Source organism: Tachypleus tridentatus, chromosome 10 (genome assembly GCF_004210375.1).
Source record: "Tachypleus tridentatus isolate NWPU-2018 chromosome 10, ASM421037v1, whole genome shotgun sequence".
In the NCBI taxonomy this organism is placed as follows: Eukaryota; Metazoa; Arthropoda; class Merostomata; order Xiphosura; family Limulidae; genus Tachypleus; species Tachypleus tridentatus.
This window is the reverse complement of record NC_134834.1, coordinates 92482355-92504053: the sequence shown is the minus strand read 5'-3', so window position 1 is coordinate 92504053 and position 21699 is coordinate 92482355. Positions and strand designations below refer to the sequence as shown.

The 21699-nt window shown below is 32.7% G+C and overlaps 1 pseudogene across 1 annotated transcript in view; it reads left to right on the top strand.

Annotated features, from left to right (window-relative positions):
• Positions 1–8882: 8882 nt before the first annotated feature.
• Positions 8883–21699, top strand: part of LOC143229866 (rho GTPase-activating protein 100F-like) — a 128332-nt pseudogene continuing 115515 nt past the window's right edge. Inside the window, exon 1 of the transcript XR_013016104.1 lies at positions 8883–9275. The product of XR_013016104.1 is annotated as a rho GTPase-activating protein 100F-like (transcript). The remainder of the gene's footprint in view (positions 9276–21699) is intronic.

Sequence of the window (21699 nt, the reverse complement as noted above, 5' to 3'; positions counted from 1 at the left end):
CAGAACAAAACGATAGTGATAATAAAGCACAAACGTTACAGGACGCTAACACAAGCACTAACAATGACATTTCCAAAATTGCAAGTACATCAAAAAATAATTCCACTTTCGATATTTTAAGCAAACAACAGAGAATAACAGAAAACACAAACAATGATGGCTTTAATCCTTAAAGATGGTCAAATGATTCCTTCACAGCTGGTAAGATCAATAAACACTTGCCCGGAACAAAACCAACAACAAAACTTATTTGTTATCAAAGGTGTACACTTAACATTGACATTGAGCAGGCCCAGTAAAAATATAACCAACTAACATTTTTTTTCACAGACGTTGGAAGAACAATATCGACAAGAACACAAAAACCAACCAATGTAATCAAAATGCATACAAATGACACTCAAGATATACAGGGTACAATGTCATAGTATTATACTCTGGTATTAGAGATTTCAGGCCGAGGAATCAGAAACTTCAGCCGTAGTGATGACCTAATGTTATAATTGCCAGCGATACGGATACGTTACGAAATCTGTAAATCTCTCCCATGCCGTGTGGGTTTTAGTGGAGATCAGGGGCGAAGATTCTGGGGGATACATCCCCCTTAAATTTAGGTGGGGGGTATGGTGCATACAATCATCCCCCTACAGTTTGGTCTGTGGAATTGTTTTATTGCATCACAGGCCTACAAATTGTGTGCTTGTTCTTGTGATTGTCGTGTTCTTACCAATCGAATTACATAATTAGGCCTAGATGTAGGCTTTTTCAGTAGCCGAAATGTACATCTTTAATATAGGCGTGCTTCTAAGCTTTTCGATCTAAGCGATAGTTCGTAAGTATCAGTCAGTAGGCCTAAGTATACATGCAAGTATCGTGGCAACAAGATTACTCTGTGACTGCATGTTTACAGCTTTCAGGTTCACGTAATCAGAGATTACCAACTTGCAAATTGAACAGTCCACACAAGTGGTTGCAAAAATCATCCCCTCCCTCATCGGGTGTAAAAAATCTACGCTCCTGATGGAGATTATCATAATATAGAATGTCCAAATAACATGAAGATATTGTTGTAATTGTAAAGAAATGCATACAGTAAATTATAAATATAAATACAGTAAAACCAGAATTTACAATATACATCGCAACGTAACAGAAGCAATCTTACTGATTACAAAAAAGGACAAAACACAGATAAAAACATTGTTTTTGTAGATACTGTTTACAAAACAGATACGTATAGATGCACCCACTTTTGCTACAACAATACGTACACTATCAGGTAGCAACCAAAGTTCATACTTACAACACTAGAAACTGGATTTCGATACACGTGGTGGACAGAATAAAGATAAACCATTGTGTAGCTTTGTGCCCATCTTTAAAATACTAATAAACAAAGGCCCGCATGGCCAGGTGTGTTAAGGCGTTCCACTCGTGATCTGAGGGTCGCGGGTTCGAATTCCCGTCCCACCAAACATGCTCGCCCTTTCAAAAACAAACAAACAACCAAAGTAAACTTCTAGTAAAGATAAACATAAAAGCACAACCAACTAACGACACTGAAGAACATGAAATAAACCGTATTTTGAGATATCAAAAACATCAATTAGCATAAATATCAACACAGAAACTAATAACATAACAGAAGCAGTAATAAACAAGTTTTTAAGTACATGAATAAATTTCAAAACCCTTATAAGTCACAATATTTTATCACATTACTCATCACAGCAGCAGAAAAAAAAGTTTCACACCAATTATTCCACATATAATACGGAATTTCATGGGTTCATTTTTCGAGTAATAAATCAGTCCAACTTATTAATATCCAAGGCTGTCTTGCTTCCAAAATGCACGAGATTGTAGATTGTTATTCCACACAAATTTAGATATTCTAATTATTGTTGAAACTATTTTTTAACAGTTCAAATAGTCTTAAATTGTCTGGATAATAGTCGATCAGAAAAGATAGATTAAACAGAAATGGTCGTAATAGAAGAATAGTATTAATATATAAACAGCACTGTCGGTCGCACAATTAGTGACTGAAACAATAAGTGAATGTATAGAAAGATATGCAAACGTAACAAATCACGAATGTGTCACAGTGACAGGAAGTTCTTACCCTCTAAGACTAAATAAACATATCTAGAGATTGGTTATAACAGGAGATATGAATTGAAAAATTAGAAATTTTAATGTAATGGCACAGCGACTAATGGAAGAAAACTTAGAATTTTGGAACATAGCAACTGTGTGCTGTTAAATGATGTAGCATCTATACACATTTGTTCTCAGCACAATACCAGTGATATTCTAGATGTATGCTTATGTTTACCTCAATCTATTAATAAATGTTAAAATTTTAAAGTAGGCTTTGGTTTAGACAGTAATCTTTTATCTACAAGTCGAATGAAGCCCGCCATGGCCAGGTTAACTCGACTTGTAATCTGCGAGTCGCGGGTTCGAATCCCCTTCGTACCAAACATGTTTACTCTTTCAACCTTTCAGATGTGATGGTGAATCCCGCTATTCGTTGGTAAAAGAGTAGCACAAAAGTTGCCTTCACTCTAGTCTTACGCTGCAAAATTCAAAACAACCGGAACAAATCTAGTGTGTCTTTGATCTCGAACTCCAACAGAATAAACTTATAAATATATTAAAATTTAATAACAGTAAAATATACCCGAATATAACATACAAATATTCTTGACAAGTTACAACCAGACTCAATAACAAATCGAGCAGAAAGACTATTGGTTATAAACAATCATTGAGTGTCTTACTTAAGCTCCACATCAGACTATGTCGAAACGGAGGTTTTATATAGCTCATAATAGATGGCAGCACAAGCATCGAATATGATAATAAAACAACGATATTTAAGAAGAATACAAATGAGTACGAGACACAGACCCACACATCAAAACCTAGATAAGTACAATAAGATGGGTTTTGTTCTAGAGTCAAACAACGTAAAGATCCAAAAGAATACTAAGCACGTTTGAAAACATTTACAAACAATTTAACACCTATAAAACTTATCCAACACTTAATTACCCAAATTAAACAGGATATACCGACACACGAGAAACAGATGATTCTAAAGAACACTTAAGAAAAAACATTAAAAACATAAAATCACTATGGTACGAACACTCGTATATTGAGTAAAACAAATACATTTATTCGCCAATTTTCCTAGTAGATTCATTTAACCATCAAAATCCACATCCACAACAAATAATAACAAATTGGACAATGAAATTACAAATACAATCGCAAATATAGAAGTAGTTATAAAAATGCCAAAAAAGGACCGGTTGAAAATAGTATACAAACCATTGTTCTTAAAAAGGTCACTCATAAACTGTTTGCATTATTTAACCTATTCCTCAACGAGATGTTATTATGTTTCTAAAGAAAGGAAAATCAGCGAATAAACCGAAAAACTACAATCCAATAAGTCTGTCCAGCTGCATAGACAAAACTTGAGAAAGAATAATTAGTAACAGACTCACAAAGTTTCTGGAAGTAACGAGAAGTTCATAATTGTTTGACAAAACTTCAACAGTCTACCGATGATTTCGAGATATTAACTGATACCGTAGTGGATATCGTTTACCACAACAAATTCACTGTCGTCTGCTTCCTCGATACAGAGAAAACATTCGTAGTGGACAGCGATACCGCATCAAACAAATATATTATACTGACAAGTGTTACTTGCAGGTCGTATAAAGTTTTAGATAATAGAAAATACTACTACTAATAATAATAGTGAACGTGGAGGGCACCTACTGAGAATGTATCTCAGGACGGCTGGTATGGGTATTAACACTTACTAATAAAGCAGAAGACAAAATTTCAATCTTCTTTTAGGTCATCTTCAGTTGTTAACCTTCAACCTTCGTTTCGACCTTCTTAGATTATCCTTAGTTGTTAACTTAAGAAGGTTGAAACACTGTTCTCTACTGTATTTTAATAAAACTTTTAATATTCATATCAGCTGTCCTGAGATGCATTTTTTACTTCAAGTGGGTTTCTCGTCATGACGACTCACCTAGACAGAATATTTTACTCGAGAGGCGGGTGTTCTCCATGAAGGGGTAATTACCCCTTCCTTTTCGTCATGTACGTAAGCGACATGCCCCTAATGGATCCAAGTTTTTGTTTAACATCTCAATTCACAGATGATGTGGCTATATGGAAGAGCTCCACAACACTCTCAATAGTCGTTAGAAATTTACAACCAGTTCTAAGTCAAATAATTAACGTTGCCAAAAACACAGAATTAAAGTGAACGCTTCGAAAACCAATACGGTATTATTTTCAAAACAGATACAAACGCGTTGACATAAATCAGAATTGTATTTACGTGGTACTTTTCAACACACCACCCTACCAGCAAAATTTGTTTGAATAATTTTAAATAAAGAGGGAGATATAACAGGCCAAACAAATATGTTCTGTTTTTGAAATATATTTGTAAACTGGTGTTGAATACGATATGCTTTCTGTGGAACTGTAGAGTAGGCTTATAAATTTTTAAAGTAAAATTCAGGGATGTTAACGCCATGCCCACTTGCCACACCAACCAATCACATCTTCTTATTCACAAATTCCCAATAGCTTTTTCTGCTGTTTAATACCATATTATTTATAACCAATAGAAAGCCAGTTTTCTTCTATCAAATGACTTATTATGTTACGTTGTTTTCTATGCAAGGAATTGTTTTTTTCGCCGCCAATTGAAAAATGTTTCTCACGCGAATTGTGTTGACAAGCCTAGTTGAGCTTTCAGACTCACCGCATAGTTAGAAAGCCAAGAAACTTATGATAGCTAAAGAACATTGTTTACTTTTTTGCGCGTTTTTGTGTCTTATTTAATTAAATAAATAATTATTTACTGTAGTAATAAAATTAGTATAAAAATGTAGGCTTAAGTTCCGTCGACAACAGTAAAAGGGGGGGAGCAGGTAAGTACTGATGGTTATTAGAATTTTGACGAAAATATATAAATAGTTTTGCTAAGTAAGAAATTATTATAACAATGAGAAGAAAATATAGGAAAAATCTATATATTTGAATAATGGTTGCGGGTTATAACGAGACCACAAGTTACAAAGAGCTGGGTCCGACATGGCCAGTTGGGTTAAGGCGTGCGACTCGGGGTTCGCATCCCCGTCACACCAAACATACTCGCCTTTTCAGCCGTGGGGGCATTATAATGTTACGGTCAATCCCAGTAGCCCAAGAGTTGGCGGTGGGTGGTGATGATTAGCTGCCTTCCCTCTGGTCTTACACTGCTAAATTAAGGACGGATAGCGCACATAGCCCTTGAGTATCTTTGCGCGAAATTAAACAAAAACAATAAAGAGCTATTGCTGATTAGCTTTGCACAACATCTAAAATAAACCAAAACAAATACCTTAAACAGATATAAATAATGTGTTTAATAACCGAATTGCAAGCACACGAGCCAATAATTGTTACATTGTTATTGTCCTACATATTAAGGTGGTTTCTCGATTAATAAATTTCTAAAACTTAATTGATACATTAGGTCGAGCTCGGAATTATTTAACAAAAACCTAAGATACGTGGTAGCAAACGTTATTGAGTTACTCTTATAAAATATCTAAAAAAGACTTCGAACTGTAAATTAAAACCAATACGTCCTTATCACTTTTAAGTAATAGCTCGCACTAAAAACGTTTGGACCCCTCCTCTGTCGCAAGTCTTAATAACAATAGGCCCAGCATGGCCAAGCGTGTTAAGGCGTGCGACTCGTAATCTGAGGGTCGCGGGTTCGCATCCCCTTCGCGCCAAACATGCTTGCCCTTGCAGCCGTGGGGACGTTATAAGTGACGGTCAATCCCACTATTAGTTGGTAAAAGAGTAGCCCAAGAGTTGACGGTGGGTAGTGATGACTAGCTGCCTTCCCTCTAGTCTTACACTGCTAAATTAGGGACGTCTGGTACAGATAGTCCTCGAGTAGCTTTGTGCGAAATTCAAAAAACAAACAAACTTAATAACAAAAATTAAATCATATTAACCTATTAGGCTTTGATTTAGTTTCTACTTTAATCACCAGATGGCAGAATAATGGTATGATTTTTATCGTGATTGAGGGTTGTGATTATTGAATATAAATATAAATTGCCTTTGCATCATGTGATTTTCTCTGCCAGTTATACGATAAAATAATTTCAGTTAACGTACAAAACTGTAAAACTCCAACACTGTGAGAAGAATCCAAAGATGACCAGTTTAATTCTTTTTTCTGTTTTGTATGTATTTTTAACTATTTCGACTTGGGAAAACTTCCAAGTAAGTTATAAGTAAATAAAAAAGAGAGAGCTTTAGATTAATTACTTGACGAAGCTGGTGATAGTAACCTTTTTGTGTTGTACGTTTATTTCTTAGATTTGCTTGTGAATTAAGTAAACAACGAATGAAAACCCATTTGTTAAGTAGTTTAAACTATAATAAGTGTTCCTTGGCGCAAAAATGAAAATTATAGAAATTTAATAGTGATAGAAAACGTTATAATAAAATGTTGTCTTTTTTGTCGTGTTTTTTTCATAGGTTAGGGAATCCAATGGATGCATCTGAATTCCAGACCAGAGCTTGGATTCTCGTTGCTTAATAGTAGGAACAAACTAAGTGTAATAAAGTGTACACTATACAGGCTCTCTAATATCTATATTTATATGAATTTTGTCACTTCCTTGATTAGTAATTAATTAAAATAAACGTAATATTTAACAACAACTTTGTGGTTGAGAAATATTAACAACAAATTTTAAAACCATTTTCATCAAAGTTTGAGGGGCATAATACCTGACACTGAAATTCAATCGGTACAATTGTGTGTGTGTGTTTTGTGATAGCAAAGCCATGTCGGGCTATTTGCTGAGTCTACCAAGAAGAATCGAACCCCTGGTTTTAGTGTTATAACTCCGTTGACATACTGCTGTATTAGCGGGGTACAGTACAATTGAAGTTAATCACATGCCTCGAATGACACTATATCACCCACTGAAGGGGTGACTTTAATGTCTTCTTTGCCAATTTTATTGTGTGAGCTGGTAAAGCACTTTGAAACCTTTTTTTCATATATATATTCCATATTTAAACTAACATTTTAAAAATTAAATGTTATATAAAAAAGCTTATAAAAATGAAAAATTCTAGTGTAATTCCTGTTATTTGTATGTTTTTTTACATTTTCTGACTCATTTTACGTGCTCGTGTCTGAAAGTACTTAAAGTGTGACAGAATACAGACAAAGACCAGAAGTGCGTTAGAGATGAGAAAGACAAACGTGAGAATAAGGTAATGTGATTCTTTGATGCTAATATTTAGTTTCAAGTAAGGAAACAGGAAAATATTACGCTTATAATGTAGTTTCAAAATATCTAAATATTGAATAGTAAAAGAGCGAGTGGTCACTAGGAGTTAAAACGGACCATGGAAAAAAAAAAAACAGGTTTATATCTGCATACAGATAAAATGATCACTTAACGTTTAATTCTGGTCCGAAGTGGCTCAGTGGTCAATGTATTGGACTACGAAGTAAGTGTTTGATATGTGACACCGCAGAAGTCGCTCTGCACTTTCAGCTATGTGCGTGTATAAGAGTAACAGTTATTCCCGTTCAAAAGATCCCGAAACAGTCTTTGTGGCAGTAAATGCTATTAACTGGCTGTCTCTAGTAAGTGCTTCATAATTAGTACGTATCCCAGAAGGCTCTAACCTGATCATGTGACCCACGTATCCTTTAAAGTACTATTTAGGTTGCAAAATTTAGTTACAAAGGTTATCTTCCACCAGTGTGTTTTTATTTACATTTTCTTGTAACTATATCTGTTTTTATCATATCACTTGCATTCATTCATAACATGTATTCAATATTTTCTATTGAACCATGATTGTAAGTCGTAAGAAATTCAATGAGATATTAAAGAAGCTTCGAAAAACAGTCACATCATTTTTTTTTTTACGAATAAAAGTCACATGGTATCCGACACGTGGTATCCGACAAGATTCATTTGTGAGTTGGGTCCTAACATTAACGATTTATTTTTTTGTCCGAGTCGTTTCTATTGTGGTAAGGTTTTGTTTTGTTTTGAATTTCGTGCAAAGCCACACGAGGACTATCTGTGCTAGCCGGCCCTAATTTTGCAGTGTAAGATTAGAGGGTTTGTGCGAAATTCCAAAAACAAACAAACAAACAAGATTAGAGGGAAGGCAGCTAGTCATCACCACTCACCACAAACTCTTGGACTACTCTTTTACCAACGAATAGTGGAATTGACCGTCACCTTATAACGCCCCCACAGTTGAAAGGGCGAGCATGTTCAGTGTAACGGGTATTCCAACCCGCGACCCTCTGATTACGAGTCGAGTACATTAATGCCGGTCCTGTATGGTAAGTGCTTCCACTCATTCCAATCCGTGTGACCTACAATTTCAGTGATTTATAAAACACGCATTTATTTTTAAACGTGTTGGAACGTCAAATAAATCTTTTTGTTCAGTTGATCAGATACTTACCGTTAGGGCTATAATAATTATGTATATGAATTCTATTTATGACTGTGGGCAAATTGATAGACACTTTCCAAAAGAGGCTCTAATCAAAACATAGCAACCAAACTGCCTTACCTGTAAAGGCTAGCATGTCCCTTTATTTGCTTTAGTCAGGGAAATTTATTATTATCAAAAATAAGGATCGAATTTATGTTTCTTGACTTCTGTATATCGTAGTATTGGTTGGCTGTCAGAACATGACTTGCGCACTGCAAATTTTACGCGTGCATTGCGGTTTTTAAAAACAGCAAAATCGGTAAAAAGCCGAGTTTGGTTCTGCCTTTTTGAGGTGACGTATCGATGCTAGCTGCCAAGTTACCAACCGTATTACGGGATAGTCGTACTTCATTCCTCAATCGGAAACTGAACCAAATGTCTAACTTCTATCGTAAGTGTCGACCAACTTGTTCGGCAGGCAGAAACGGAATACTTGAAAACTGGATCAAATTGTAACTTTATCAAACTGTCTGAAAATAATGGCTAGGCTTAAAACACAACGATCTGAGGGGGAAAGGAATTATGCGTATGTGTCCTTCTAAATATGAGATTAAATAATGATATGAAGTCTCAATTTCTGAATGTGCGACAGTCGACGCAGCGTGGTCGTCAAGCGGCTGACGTTAATACGTCACTAGAAAGCCTCGTTTGTGTGGGAAACGGTGTCACTAGCCGTCGTGGTAAGGAATAATATATCTAGGGTCCGTCATAAAAAATTACTTTTTTGTTTCAGAATATTTTAATTCACAATTTACGTCGGAATAGAAAATCTACTGTACAGTTGTGTGTAGTATTTATACAAATTAAAGAGGGACATGCGGTGTAAGTGTTTAATAAATAATGACGCTTATTATTAATGCTATATTATTCTAATTTTTCGTTGTTTTTTAAATTATTTTTCACGTTTTGTAATTTCATATGGGATACAGTTTTATTGATGTAGTTCGTTTTCAGTATAAAATACTTCCCTTCGGTTTTTGAAGAACATGAATTGAAACCTTTTGTATTTTCTAAACAGTTTGTGTGTGTAAGTTAAGCGACTGATTGAATGGATAATCTAATATATTTTTAAACGTATTTCAACGTAATATCTTAGTCCAGTGGTTCTTAACCTGGGTTTAATCAAACCCCAGGGGTTCGGCGGAGGTCAAGACACACACACTGTGTGTGTGTCCGTTCCGTTTACCCCACTCGTATGATTCGTGACGTCATGCTCCATTTGGCTATCATTGGCTGCGGCTGATCACGCACGTCACATCACTTGGCCTTAATATCTCTGCTGCAGGGAACTTCGTGCGCTTAGCAGTCGACTTGTGACTGTAGTAATCGTGCATCATAAAATATCTGATTATGTTTTGAATTTGAAAAAAATTATGTTATTTTTTATTCCAATTACGAAGGGTTCAGTGAATGCAAGTACGAAACTTTCGGGGTTCAGTACCTCCGAAAAGGTTAAGAACCACCGTTTTAGTCGATGAAGTACTGAAAAGGATGTCGTCAGTTAAATCAAATTACTTGGCTGAAAAAATTGTCTGTGTAAAGTTTGTGATTAATATGTAAATATTAGTAACGTCCTTAACTTTGGTTTTAGACGAAAAAAATCAAGGAAATGCTTATGTGGTTTTCTTGTGTTTTTGGCTTCGTAGTTTTAATGTTATCAAACTAGCATACTATTCTGGAAAGAATTTTATCAAACTGAGTTCATTGCGTTTTAGAAACGATAAATATAGTGAAACGTTAATAGGGTAAGTGTGGTTATCATGTATTGTTTACTTTTTATTTTAGGCCCAGCATGGCCAGGTGGGTTAAGGCGTTCGACTCGGAATTTGAGGGTTGCGGGTTCGATTCCCCGCAATTAGGGACAGCTAGCACAGATAGCCCTCGAGTAGCATTGTGTGAAATGCAAAAGAAAACAAAAAACTTTTTATTTTTTGCGATTTCACTTGGTTAGGAGTTGAATGCCGAAGTAAAACAGTTGAGAGTATCTCTGGTGATTTTGACTGTAAACATTCATTCTCAAACGTCAGTGATTTGTGGCACTCTGTAACATTTGTCTTCATTCTGAAGCTTCTGGAAGTAGAACTCAAAAACATGTTTGTGGATTCACTCGTCTCTTTTAGTCGTCATTCGAATTACTATAATTGAATGAAAGAAGAAGCTTTCAATAAAATATTTTAAAGCATTTATACTGTCACGTGGTTACCTGAACTTCTGTTGTTTTGTTTGATGTTAAGTGCAAAGCCACACAATGGAGTATTTGTGCCCTTCTCACCACGGGTATCGAAACCCGATATTTAGCGCTGTAAATCTGTAGACTCACTGCTGAGCCACTGACGGTAGAACTTAAAATAAAATAAACTTAATAGTCGTCTGAACAAGATATATGGACTTAATTACCAATAAAGTCTTTGTTTGAAACATACTTGAGTTAGAGTATTAAGATTATTCCTGACTTAAGAATATTAAGAATATACTTGAGGGAAGAGTGTTAACAATATACTTCACTTAGAGTATTAAGAATACACTTGACTTAAGATTGTTAATAATAATTGACTTAAGATTATTAATAATATACTTGAGTTAGAGTATTAAGAATATACTTGACTTAAGAGTATTAATAATATACTTGAGTTAGGGTATTAAGAATATACTTGACTTAAGAGTATTAATAATATACTTGAGTTAGAGTACTAATAATATACTTGACTTAAGAGTATTAATAATATACTTGAGTTAGAGTACTAATAATATACTTGACTTAAGAGTATTAATAATATACTTGACTTAAGAGTATTAATAATATACTTGAGTTAGAGTACTAATAATATACTTGACTTAAGAGTATTAATAATATACTTGAGTTAGGGTATTAAGAATATACTTGACTTAAGAGTATTAATAATATACTTGAGTTAGAGTACTAATAATATACTTGAGTTAGAGTACTAATAATATACTTGACTTAAGAGTATTAATAATATACTTGAGTTAGAGTACTAATAATATACTTGAGTTAAGAGTATTAATAATATACTTGAGTTAGAGTACTAATAATATACTTGACTTAAGAGTATTAATAATATACTTGAGTTAGAGTACTAATAATATGCTTGAGTTAAGAGTATTAATAATATACTTGAGTTAGAGTACTAATAATATACTTGAGTTAAGAGTATTAATAATATACTTGAGTTAGAGTACTAATAATATACTTGACTTAAGAGTATTAATAATATATTTGAGTTAGAGTACTAATAATATACTTGACTTAAGAGTATTAATAATATACTTGACTTAAGAGTTTTAATAATATACTTGACTTAAGAGTATTAATAATATACGTGAGTTAGAGTACTAATAATATACTTGACTTAAGAGTATTAATAATATACTTGAGTTAGAGTACTAATAATATACTTGAGTTAGGGTATTAATAATATACTTGAGTTAGGGTATTAAGAATATACTTGATTTAAGAGTATTAATAATATACTTGAGTTAGACTATTAATAATATACTTGATTTAAGAGTATTAATAATATACTTGAGTTAGAGTACTAATAATATACTTGAGTTAGAGTATTAATAATATACTTGAGTTAGAGTACTAATAATATACTTGACTTAAGAGTATTAATAATATACTTGAGTTAGAGTACTAATAATATACTTGAGTTAAGAGTATTAATAATATACTTGAGTTAGAGTACTAATAATATACTTGACTTAAGAGTATTAATAATATACTTGAGTTAGAGTACTAATAATATGCTTGAGTTAAGAGTATTAATAATATACTTGAGTTAGAGTACTAATAATATACTTGAGTTAAGAGTATTAATAATATACTTGAGTTAGAGTACTAATAATATACTTGACTTAAGAGTATTAATAATATATTTGAGTTAGAGTACTAATAATATACTTGACTTAAGAGTATTAATAATATACTTGACTTAAGAGTTTTAATAATATACTTGACTTAAGAGTATTAATAATATACTTGAGTTAGAGTACTAATAATATACTTGAGTTAGGGTATTAATAATATACTTGAGTTAGGCATTAAGAATATACTTGATTTAAGAGTATTAATAATATACTTGAGTTAGACCATTAATAATATACTTGATTTAAGAGTATTAATAATATACTTGAGTTAGAGTACTAATAATATACTTGAGTTAGAGTATTAATAATATACTTGAGTTAGGGTATTAATAATATACTTGACTTAAGAGTATTAATAATATACTTGAGTTAGAGTATTAATAATATACTTGAGTTAGAGTACTAATAATATACTTGAGTTAGAGTATTAATAATATACTTGAGTTAGGGTATTAATAATATACTTGAGTTAGGGTATTAATAATATACTTGAGTTAGGGTATTATGAATATACTTGGCTTAAGAGTACTAATAATATACTTGAGTTAGAGTATTAATAATATACTTGACTTAAGAGTATTAATAATATACTTGAGTTAGAGTACTAATAATATTCTTGAGTTAGAGTATTAATAATATACTTGAATTAGGGTATTAAGAATATACTTGACTTAAGAGTATTAATAATATACTTGAGTTAGGGTATTAAGAATATACTTGACTTAAGAGTATTAATAATATACTTGAGTTAGAGTACTAATAATATACTTGACTTAAGAGTATTAATAATATACTTGAGTTAGAGTACTAATAATATACTTGACTTAAGAGTATTAATAATATACTTGAGTTAGAGTACTAATAATATACTTGACTTAAGAGTATTAATAATATACTTGACTTAAGAGTATTAATAATATACTTGAGTTAGAGTACTAATAATATACTTGACTTAAGAGTATTAATAATATACTTGAGTTAGGGTATTAAGAATATACTTGACTTAAGAGTATTAATAATATACCTGAGTTAGAGTACTAATAATATACTTGAGTTAGAGTACTAATAATATACTTGACTTAAGAGTATTAATAATATACTTGAGTTAGAGTACTAATAATATACTTGAGTTAAGAGTATTAATAATATACTTGAGTTAGAGTACCAATAATATACTTGACTTAAGAGTATTAATAATATACTTGAGTTAGAGTACCAATAATATGCTTGAGTTAAGAGTATTAATAATATACTTGAGTTAGAGTACTAATAATATACTTGAGTTAAGAGTATTAATAATATACTTGAGTTAGAGTACTAATAATATACTTGACTTAAGAGTATTAATAATATACTTGAGTTAGAGTACTAATAATATACTTGACTTAAGAGTATTAATAATATACTTGACTTAAGAGTATTAATAATATACTTGACTTAAGAGTATTAATAATATACGTGAGTTAGAGTACTAATAATATACTTGACTTAAGAGTATTAATAATATACTTGAGTTAGAGTACTAATAATATACTTGAGTTAGGGTATTAATAATATACTTGAGTTAGGGTATTAAGAATATACTTGATTTAAGAGTATTAATAATATACTTGAGTTAGACTATTAATAATATACTTGATTTAAGAGTATTAATAATATACTTGAGTTAGAGTACTAATAATATACTTGAGTTAGAGTATTAATAATATACTTGAGTTAGGGTATTAATAATATACTTGACTTAAGAGTATTAATAATATACTTGAGTTAGAGTATTAATAATATACTTGAGTTAGAGTATTAATAATATACTTGAGTTAGGGTATTAATAATATACTTGAGTTAGGGTATTAATAATATACTTGACTTAAGAGTATTAATAATATACTTCAGTTAGAGTACTAATAATATACTTGACTTAAGAGTATTAATAATATAGTTGAGTTAGAGTACTAATAATATACTTGACTTAAGAGTACTAATAATATACTTGAGTTAGAGTATTAACAATTTACTGACTTAGAGTATTAATAATATACTTGAGTTAGAGTACTAATAATATACTTGAGTTAGAGTACTAATAATATACTTCAGTTAGAGTACTAATAATATACTTGACTTAAGAGTATTAATAATATAGTTGAGTTAGAGTACTAATAATATACTTGACTTAAGAGTACTAATAATATACTTGAGTTAGAGTATTAACAATTTACTGACTTACAGTATTAAGAATATACTTGACTTAAACTATTAAGAATCTATCTCTTGTTTCTATAGATGAGTGTATTGTTCTTTCACATAATATATTTATTTTTAATAATAAAAACATGATGGAGTTTATTTTCCAAAGTAATGTTTACCCTTCCGTGTTCTTTTGAATTGGCACAGTTATGGATGGATACGTCTTTTTAGTGACTTGAAAGGCTGGACTGTAGAATGAATCATTAATATAATATGTTCCTTCTTCTAACATACAGAAAGAATTGGAGGGAGGCAATCGTATTAATGCTGTAATACTGGAATTAATAAGACTATTATTAAGTGATATAAGTCATAACACATTATTCCATATCTTATAGTATCACGTTTCATATAGAATACCATGAATTTTAACCATTTAAAGCTGAACAACACAGAAATAAGTGTTTCAATCAAAAGATTAGTAATGGGTCTTTAAGTACTATTTTACAAGTGGCTAGGCCCCCGCTAGTACAGCTGTATGTCTACGGATTTACAAAGCTAAAATCAGGGGTTCGATTCCCCTCGGTTGGCTCAGCAGATAGCCAGATGTAGCTTTGCTATAAGAAAACACAAACACATGACTCGTGGACTGTAACTTTATAATGTAGGAAAATAGTCTCACGTTCCCTTGATATTGGCCTGACGTGGCCAGGTTGTTTAGGCGTTCGACTCGCAATCCGAGGGTCGCGGGTTCGAATCCCCGTCACACCAAACATGCTCGCCCTTTCAGCCGTCGGGGCGTTATAATGTGACGATCAAGCTCACTATTCTTTGGTAAAAGAGTAGTCCAAGAGTTGGTGGTGGGTGGTGATGACTAGCTGCCTTCCTGTAGTCTTACACTACTGAATTATGGATGGCTTGCGCAGATTGCTCTCGTGTAGCTTTGCGCGAAATTCAAACCAAACCAAACCAAACCAATCCCTTTATATTATATGGCCAAATAATTGGTATAAAGTGCGTGACACAAATGAGTGGAAATAATCACAGAAAGCAGAGCCTGAGGTAACTATGGAGTTTCAAGTTTCAACGTACACACTGAAACTTTCAGGCGTATACACAGATGGCGGTCAAGGGGGATCAGCGGAACCCTCTTTATTTTTGATGTAGAAAAAATGTTTATATAGTTATAACACATATAATACTTAACGTTTCATATATACATATATATATATATTTATATTCCACATTCTTCTGATGAAACGTTAGCATTTGTTATCGATTATGCTTTACACAGTATGAACTGGATTTTGGTCTCTCAAACTAGGACCACACTTCCAAACATTCTGCACGCGGTCTTGACTCAGCAATAAGACATCTTACACAATGCAGAAAAAAAAAGCATAACAAACCATATAACATCTGAAATATTGTGAAGTTAGCAATAAATAAATATGGGAAAATCAGTAACAATAATTATTATTTTGTGTTTGATAACTTAAACTATTTGTGAAAGTTCCACAAATTTGTTATCGATTATGCTTTACACAGTATGAACTGGATTTTGGTCTCTCAAACTAGGACCACACTTCCAAACATTCTGCACGCGGTCTTGACTCAGCAATAAGACATCTTACACAATGCAGAAATAAAAAGCATAACAAACCATATAACATCTGAAATATTGTGAAGTTAGCAATAAATAAATATGGGAAAATCAGTAACAATAATTATTATTTTGTGTTTGATAACTTAAACTATTTGTGAAAGTTCCACAGTTTCAGTTTTGATTAAATTATTTCCAAAGGATTTTTAGACAATATCAACATTTAATAATATGTGATAGATTAGTTAAACCCATTTTATCAGTTCCGCAATTCACGTCCTCCAGTGGCTCAGCGATATGTCTGCAGACTTACAACGCTAAAATCCAAGTTTCGATACCCGTAGTGGGCAGAGCACAGATAGCCCATTGTGTAGCTTTATGCTTAATTCAAAATAACAACAAGAACCACAATTCACTTGTATTTTATGTATGGAAATTACTTAAACTGTACAGTGACCTTTAATTCAATTAGAATACATTTGAGAGACAACTCATAACTTCTCAGTAAGTTTCACGTCCAAATTGTCTTTGATATATAAATGTACGTGTTAAGAATTTTCCCGTACACTTGTGTGAAAAGTAAATTAATGTAGGCATGTTACTAATATTTCCTTCAATCAGTTTCCTATACACTTACCTTCATACAACAGGGAACACTACATAGTTTCTTTTATGCGATAGCATTCGGTAAAAGCTAAAACAACTGAAAAACACGGTGTTTCATAGACGTGATAATAACATGTCTTCTCTTCCTGTTGAAGATAATTTTGTAGTTTAATTTATTCAAGCATAAAGCAACATTAGTTGCTATAGTAGTTTTATTATATACTGTTATTTTTACTTCATTTATCCATTATGATAATCAGGCGAAAACATTGTTTGTCCGCAGCTTCATGTGATGGTAACGTCGTTTTTATATTGCATTATTACGTTACTAAGCCTAATACTACTAATAGAATGTTTTGTATTAAACTTGCTTTGACATGTGAACAGTTTATTTTAAATCGTTAGTCTGTGGTTATATGTTTGTCAGAAACACGGCACACGTAACAAAAGTTAACAAAACATAAAGAAAATGCAAATGAAGAGCGAACTGACAACAGACGACTTCCCATGTTCTTGAAATGTACATACATAAAAACGTTCTTTCTGTTGTTTTCTTAGTGCAAAGCTACACAATGTGCTATCGACACTTAGTACAACGCGAGGAACCGAAACTGAATTTTAGCTTGCAAATCCATAAACTTACTACTTATATAACACGTTTTGATATGATCCTCTTGATTGGCCCATTTTAGTTCTTGCTAAAGGACACATCTAGGTTTTTAATAAAAAGCTTGTGTAATATATGCATTACTTTAATAAATCTTCCATCACAAGCCAATAACTATATCAGTCTTCAGGGTTTGCTTACTGACTGATGATTTTTTTACATATTTTTATATTCATGTTTTATTGTCATCGGTTGTTTATAGTTTCTAAAAAGTACCAAGATAGAGAACAAACAAGGAACGTTAGTTTTCACTAAGAGATGTAGACATTCAATATAACATCTTTAGCTAGTTGGTTAAATAGAAAAGCATCACGAAAACGTAACCTCACAAGATTTTTATGAACCATTATCTAAACACAAATATTAAGAATTAGAGACCCCTACAGTCTTACTGTTATGCTCACAAGATAGCGCCACATGGAGAGGATGTTGAACTGTCCACACTTTATTACTTTTATGGTTATATTACAAATCTTTAAGGTCCGCTATAATGGATTCTTCCCAAATTTATCGCCATCACCAGAACAACTCATTCAGTTTTGTTTTTTTTATGCTGTGCTACTGGTGATAAAACACTACGTCATAAAGCTCTGAACGTTTGAAATCTAACTTGACTTTGATTGGTCAACAGTTGACTGAGTCTTCAGCTCCAAAATAATTACAATTGCAAATCAAAGGCTAGTGGTATTTCTGTTTCTCGTATTACTAGAAGTTTTACGTCATCTTCTTTAAGATACGAAGGGTTAGAGAACGTTTATCATTTCATCAAGTCACTGATGTTAGTTGTAAAACATTACATGAATATTTTTGTGTTGTTTTGTGAGCTAAATCATTTGATATATGTCAATTTACAAAGTTAACTCCTTTAACCAGATGTATGTTTCTACTTTTTGCATATAAATACCAATATGACAGTGTATTTTAATTTTTTTAGTGTTTTTGATTTTGCCTGCTAAATAATAACCACAGAACACCCGTTTCTCATGTCTATTATAATTAGACATGTGACCATTTTATTTTTTCAAATAACAAAGATAAAATGATCACATGTCCGTTTCTAACTCTCGGTAAAGTTCACCATGCTATTACTTACATTTAAACATGTAAGCGTAAAAAAAATGTAAGAACAGTTTTCGTTTAAGTCGGGTCATTTTAACAGTGAGTATTTGTTAACATTTGTAAATCTACAAAATAAACTTCATTTGAAAGAGAAAGCTGATCGTGGCCTAGTGGGCAGCGTGGACTATGTGTTCGCGTCCTATTATCGCCAAAAGCAAAATCGGGCTTCGCATTTTGCATCTGTGCATGCGTATAAGGGCGACAGTCAAATCCCACTATTCGGCCATACGAAAGCTGTCGGTGGGTATTGTTGACAAGATGATTTTCCTGTAGCTCATCAGGCTGGAAGTTTTGAGTAACTTTTCATCGAACATCCGAAAACATATTATTTCTCTACTATATTAAGACATATTACATATATATATATATATATATGGATATTGTAAAGATAAATATAAAATGTTCTGACCTGTCTCATTACTTGACTGTTGTATTTTCTGTGATGTTTGTTTCCAATAGCATTATTAAGTTGAATATTCCAATGTCAAAGGTTGCTGCTTCTTCGCGCAAGGTTCCGAGGAGAGAGAACTTCTTTGGTTCCATGTTTATTGAGAGTTATAAACAACTTTTTGTTTACACATACAGTACAGTTAATTACAATAAAATTCTTTACTCTGCACTAATAATTTTCAGTGTTTTTAGAGTTCGCAATAACTCGAGTGCAACGTCGTACTTACTTAGTTTTGTTTTACCAAACCTCAGCGAACGTAATAATCTTCTTACCAAACGTGCGTCGAAAAGAGACAGTTAATAAACAGAACATATAGGTGATTTTAAACTTAAAAACTCTAACTTTACCTGATTATATTACACATTCATTTCATCAAAGGTAAAACTGAAAATATAATATATGACGTAGAAGCTTAATGCTCATGATGACTGAAGTTTCATCTGTTCAAGATTCATCATCATGAGTTACTTCAACCAGTTACAGTAAGTTAGGGTCAGTTGTCCCGAGCTGTGCAGGTGATCCCTGAATAGAACTGTAATTCACAGCAGAGAAACCTATTAGCCTTCTAAGTGCGTGTTATATTTTAAAGTCTACCTTTGATGAAAGGAAATCAGTAAAATAATCGTCAAACAGTTGGTCCATTGTATAATACCGAGTAATAAACTAGGCACAATGTTACAATATTATTCAGACACCCAAATTCATTGCCATTTAAAGTATATGGTGAATTAAAAAGGACTCAAGAACCACATAAAAATGTAGTTTTACCTATTATGTTAATGTGATTTTAAGAGATTTAATAAACTAGAAATAGAACTTTGTACTAATTATTTTGTTAAGTTCAAAACGTTCATGGAAATAAGCAAACAACGGTTGGACAACTATATATGGAACCCTGTTCTATTGTTAGAGCGTCGCCCCAGTGGCACAGCGGCATGTCTGGGGACTCACACTGCTAAAAACCTGGTTTTGATACCTGTGGTGGGTAAAGCACAGATAGTTCATTGTGTAGCTTTGTGCGTAATTTCAAAAAATCAATCAATCAACGTATTGTTAGAGTTAACTGTTAGTGAAATATGTAGAAAGCTTATAAGTTCACGAAATGTCAGTTTACTCACATTACTGGTAACACGATACGGAGAAAGTGCGAGGAAAACCAATAATACAGGTCGTGTAAACGGCTTCGTTTACCAATACCTTGAATCTTGTCAGACAATCTCTCCAGACGTCATAAGAGATAGAAGCTAGTTTATGAGTAATAGGAGGATTAAATCTGCAGAGAAAACCGTCATAAAGCAGTGGTCGTCTACAAAACAAAAATACTGAACTCTAAAGATAAAGAAACGTAATAGTATGTCCTTGCTTGCTGTAGTTGAAATACGGTACTCGTTAGTTTTGCTGTTGAATCTAACACAATAAGAATGCGGTAAATGCCAATGTGAGCCATTTTAGCGGTGATAGCTACAAAATGTAATGTTAACATTACTCATTTCTAACTCTCAGTAAAGTCTTAATTCACTATGCTATAACTTCGATAATACAGTAAAAGCGTTGTTGTTGGGAACCTGCTGGATCCGGACAGCACGGCATGGGCGAAAATTTTGGTTACGAAGACTGGAGAATGTTTTTACACCTTGTTTATGTTCTTAAAGTACAGTATTTTAACGTCACATATAATAGTCTTAAATAACAATAAATACTGTACAGAACCTTAAACTTTATAAAAACATTTTCGAAGTATTTTAAATGTGAATTACAGCACAGGTGACTAACAACTGCAGGTATCCAGGGAAAGAAACGTAAATAGAGCTGCATGGGCGCCATTAACCAACAATGAATATGTGCAGTTGGAAACATTGAAATTTTGCGATGATGCAGGATAACACAGGTTTTACTGTGACGTGGCTTTCGTCAAATCGAAACAACTATAGGAGAACGTTTTAGTAACCACAAATCAAAAATCAAAACAAACAAAGAACTTCTGGTCGCAAAACACTTTGACATTGATGGACACTCTTGTAGACATCAAACTGATGGATATGGAGACAAATTTTACGTCTAACCGGAGCAGGGACATTAAAGAAGCTTACTCATAGTACTATTAAATGCTACAACGCCAAATGAAGTCAATCTTGATCGAGCATATGTTGACCTTGGTATGTTTGTTTTGTTTTGAATTTCAGGAGCACAGCTACACGAGGGCTGCCTGAACTAGCTGTCCCTGATTTAGCGATGTAAGACTAGAGGGATGGCGCTATCTTTTTAACATTTAAAAATTGACCATCTTAAGCCTTCAGAGATTTAAAGCACTTTCTTTTACGATTTCAATCAGACGTGTAGCTTTAAGGGGACCCGGCCCCCTGAAAAAATCCAGGCATCTTGATAAAATGTTATTTTTCAGCTTTTATATATAATAAACGCATTGCATCATTTCATAAAATATAAAACTTCTCTAAACTCTGTAACTTTTGATTTGATGTGTTTTTAATGACCGTTTTAATAAAAATTTAGATAGATTTTAATTTTTTAATCTGTTGCTACCCCGCGAGTGAAAAAACATAGGTGCACCACTGATTTCATATT